Raw genomic sequence first — 5,080 nt, forward strand, 5'->3', positions numbered from 1 at the left:
ACACTTTCTGCTGCGGGATGTGGTAGTCACCGACCCATGGAGAAAGGGTGTGGACCCTAGCGAAAGAAGAGCTTTGATTTGTCCCAGATATTGAATATGGAGTAGTTTGAGGGAGTAAACTGTCTCCGTGTCTGGAATTCATTAAAATATTTCAACAAAAAGTGAAATAAATAGATGAAGCAAATGTGACGCTGTAATCTCAATAAGTAAATATGTGAAAACTTTCATTACAAACATATAATAACAACAATAATAATGGACTAATAATAGTAATAGTAGTAGTAGTAGTAATAGTAATAATAATAATAATAATAATAATAATAATAATAATAATGGACTCTATCGAGGCAAGTGGAAGGCATGGCATTACTTACTGAGAAGAAGTCCTCAGGGAGGTCTGATCCCCATTAATGCGGCTACCCAGTCTTCACCAGCCTTGGGCAGACAGAGCCAGGGTCAGGAAGTGATTTTTGGTTTCCTGTCTTCCTCCCTAAGTCTGCCAGGTGCTGTGGCTGGGTTGGGGGAGGCTTCTGCCCCTTCTCTATGCGAGACACTATCTGACAGACCCAACCCTACTGGGGACAGTGGGCTGCTTAGCACAGCCAACCAGCATGGGGGGGCTTATGAATATGCAAATTGGAGCCCCCGAGCTGGTTGGCTGACCCCTGCCATTTCCCACCCCCATTGCAAATTGGGTTCTCTGAAAGCCCGCTCAGAGGGTTTCTTGAAATGCCATCTTTTCTAGCCTTGCTAAGAATTTACACAGCCCTTTGAAGAATTTGGAGCGTGGACTGCTCGGCTTCCCCACGGCTCTGGTCTCAGCTCCTGACCTCTGCCTCCAAGTTCCATCTCCAAAGCGATCATCTTTCTTCAGACCCCTCCAACAACCTCAGGAGTCTGAATTCTACCTAGCGTCAAAATCTGCACCTCAGAGCTCAGGGAGAACAGGCTGTGAGGCCTGCCCCCGGCAGTAGAAGCTGGAACACGGTTAGGGAGGCTGGTTGCTGATAGGGAAGCCCATTTCTTGATAGAGTTGAGGAGAACCCGCTTATCCCCAAATCTATTCACCCAGAATTTTATATTTTTCTCCACTTCAACCCGGGAAGTGAAATAAACGTTGTAAAACGAAAATCAATGCACCAAACTGTAGAGATGGCTCCGCAGTTAAGAGCATTTGTTGCTCTTCCAGAAGTCCTAAACAAAAATTAGGTTTAGGTTCCATCCCTAAACAAAAATTTAAAATCGTAAAAAAAGAAAGAAAATCAATACTGGATAGCTCATCTTATCAATGTGAATCAATCCTCAAAACATAATGCGGAGAGAAAAAAAGTCAGTCACAGAGAGATACAAGGACTGTGGTTCCATTTTTATTAAGTTCAAAAACAGCCTCCCCAAAGGGTCTGGATTTTCACTATAGAGAAATCTATTCATTATTATAAAGTATAGCTGCATATGCCAGTAGATGAAATCTGGGTGCCATCGATAACACACAGTGACCCTTTATGGCTTTAGTCCATATTTTAAAGGAATTCAGAGATGGAAGGACAGGCTGTGTAGTCCCATCCAGTAATACTCACACACACCACACACCACACACACACACACACACACACACACACACACACACACACGCATGCACGCACGCACGCACGCACGCACGCACGCACGCACATAAAGATGTGACAGCATGGTTCAGACCACATACACAAACGCTAGAGGATTTGAGATGAAGAGGAAGAACGCTGTGTGTTAGTCAAGGGGAACTGACCATTGATTAGTGTTCCCTTCATGGATCTAGTTATTCCTTTCTAAAAACCACAAAATTTTTATGTAATTTGAAAGTGTGCATTTTTCCTAATTTAAGAATGAACTAAGTCATGTTTATGCATATGCATATTGAGGCTATAATAGAAAGTTGGACCCAGAACCCTGAACCTTGCTGCCACTGGCTTTTTTTCTTTCTTTCTTTTATTTTTTTATTTTTCAAGACAGGGTTTCTTTGTGTACTTTTGGTGCCTGTCATGGACCTTGCTCTGTAGATCAGGCTGGCCTTGAACTCACAGAGATCTGCCTGCTCTTCTGAGTGCTGGGATTAAAGGTATGTGCCACCACTACCTGGCACCACTTGCTTTTATGAGCATATGTCCCTATAGACCAGTGGTTCTCAACCTGTGCATTGTAATCTTTTGGGGATTGAATAACTTTCTCGGGTAGCCTAAGACAATTAGAAAACACAGATATTTATATTACGATCCATAACAGTAGCAAAAATTCTAGTTATAAAGTAGCAACAAAAATAATTCTATGGTTAGGGGTCACCACAACATGAGGGACTATATTAAAGGGTCATAACATTAAGAAGGTTGAGACCCTCTGGTCTAGGCAGAGCTGTGTCTAGAGAGGCTCCAAACCAGAAGAATGTACTAGCTTATAAGATCATACCTTGCAGACCACGGAAGACATTTCAGCCTTTATTCTCTGGCAAGGGCTTTGCATGCGATCATGTACAAATGTATTCATATGTATTAAAAACATTTTTTGGAGTACTGGGGATTAAAGCTAAGGTATTATGTGTGCTAGGCTTTAGTTAACTGTCTACACTGGCCTATATTCCCAGTTTACTCTCCTTTTTGAGAAAGGATCCTGTTATGCTTGGGCTGTCCTTGAATTCAAAACCCTCCTACCTCAACCTTCTTAATTCTTGGGTTGCAAGCATGTGTGAACATGTCCAGCCTAAGACTACAAAAATCAAGGATGAATCTGAGTGATCACTAAAATTCCAGGATATATGCTTGCCACACCATACCTAAGCTTGAGCTTCTAAAACTTAGAGAAGGATCTCAAAAATTAATCATAAAAGCCATGAAAAACTTATGTAACTATGGGTGGGGAGGCCGGGGTATAGCTCAGTGACAGAGTGATTACTTAGCATTCTTGAAGCACTAACTTCAACTCCTATAACAAAACCAAAAGGTATCGAGCAACTGTCTAAGAAATGTTAGCAGCAACCTCAGCAGCTAGAGATGGACATATCTCCTGGCTATTGCTCTTGTAGTCCTCAGCAGTGTCGTGAGGACTTCTGTATTTAGTCATTTCTCAATTACTTATTGGCTAGCTACTCACTGTGCTGTGAGTAGATGATTCAGAAAGAGAGAATGGTCTCTGTTTCTCCTTGCTTAGCCAAGAGAGGAGACAGGATTATTGGTATTTTTTTAAACTATTATTTTTAATGATGGGTGTGTGTTCTGGGGGACTATGCAGGTGTCCATGGAGCCAGAGGAGTTGGATCCCCTGGAATTAGGGGACAAAGGTGGTGGTGACTCACCTGATGTGGGTGCCAGGAACAGAACTCTGGTCCTCTGGAGAGCAATGAATATTCTTAACCACTGAGCCATCTCTCTGGCCCCAAGCCAGACAGTTTTAAATAAGTCATTATGGGTATAACGCACTGTAGTGATAGACATACTACTTTGAACCATAAAGTACCTGCTCACTCTGCCAGAGGGGAATAGGAAAGGAGTCAGGAAGAAACTTAAGGGAATTCAAAGTCCCCAGATAAAGAGAAAGGAACAGCCCACACAAAGAGGTGGCATGAAATAGTGCCCTGGGGTGACGGCCAGCAGTGCATTTTATGACTAATGCTCAGCATCTGTGAAAGCGAGGATGAGGCTCAGAACCCAGAAGCCAGATTATCAGCTGCGTGGGTTAGCTGAGGAGTTTGGGCTTTATAGATGGGCAGACGCTCCTGGAAGACGTCAAGCAGGGGAGTGGCAGGATTAGCTTCGTACTTAGAAGGCTCTTGGACAGAGGTGTGAAGGCAGGGTGGAGAAAGTGAAAGTGGAAACTTCGAAACTAACTCCATGCAGGACATTGCTGACCCAATTATGAGCAGCAGCTGGGAACGAATGATTTCTCTATTTCTAGGGAGGGATTCTGCCCAAAGCTCCAAGACTCCAGTGGCAGTGTTTCCGGGCTTCAGCAAGTGAAGGCTATGTGAAGGTTTGGTGAACTAGGTAAAATAACTCAAACAAGCGCACACCAACGGGCACTGGGTGGTTCCTTCATTTCCTCATACATTAGTTAGCCTATTATTTATTCAGATGAAGCTCATGGGCCACCTCTCTGTTAGGAAGCCAGGCTTACAGGTCTAGGGATTTAAGAGCAAGCAAATGAGTGGAAAGGGATGTGATGTGCTTTTGTTGTAAGGCAATGGACAGAATGGTATATCCCAAGCTGAGGAGTGGGAAGCCTACAAATATTTATTTTATATAACTTAGGCCAGTCAGATACAGCACTGAACAAAACACTGTAACCCCCCTAAGATTAGCATGTTACATTCCCAGAACTGGGTAACAATCGGCTTCCAGAATGCACAGGATGGGTGGGGCACAGTTAGCTTGGCTGCAGTTTGCTTAGGGACCGGGAAGAATCAGGAGATGAAGCACAGTGAGGCTAGCTGGTGAAGTCTTTCAGCTCCTGAAACAGTGGTCTCAACCTTCCTAATGCTGCACCCTTTGATACAGCTCCTCATGTGGTGGTGACCCCCAACCATAACATTATTTCTGTTGCTACTTCATAACTGTAAGTTTGCTACTGTTACAAATCGTAATGTAAATATTTGATAGACAAGATATCTGATGTTACCTCCCCGCCCCCGGGGAGTCGCGACCCACGGGTTGAGAACCAGTGTTCTAAAGACAAAATAAGAGAGCCCTTTCCAGTTTCTTTGGAACTCTAGTCTGTTTGGGGTGGTGGGGAACCAAGGAGACAGGGCAACAAAGCGCATGCATATGCTTGAGGAGCCCCAGGCTCAGGGAGGCAGTGTCCCCTGCCCAAGTCCGCATAAGTCTAACATCAGGCTGCGATCCGAGTTCAAAGCCTGTGTCCTCCAGCAGGTCTCTTCCTAGAGTGCAGAGGCAGAACGGCCTGGGGCAGCCTAAGTCGGCGGGCTCTTGACAGCACCACAGATCCCCAGCACCTGCACAGCTAATGCTACGGGCCTGGCTCCACCTCAACCTGCTAGTGGTTCCCTCCGAACACCCCTCGCTGCAGGGCGGGTGCTGCGGCCTGCCTCACTTCC

This window comes from Onychomys torridus, chromosome 14, assembly GCF_903995425.1.
Source record: "Onychomys torridus chromosome 14, mOncTor1.1, whole genome shotgun sequence".
NCBI classification, from domain to species: domain Eukaryota; kingdom Metazoa; phylum Chordata; class Mammalia; order Rodentia; family Cricetidae; genus Onychomys; species Onychomys torridus.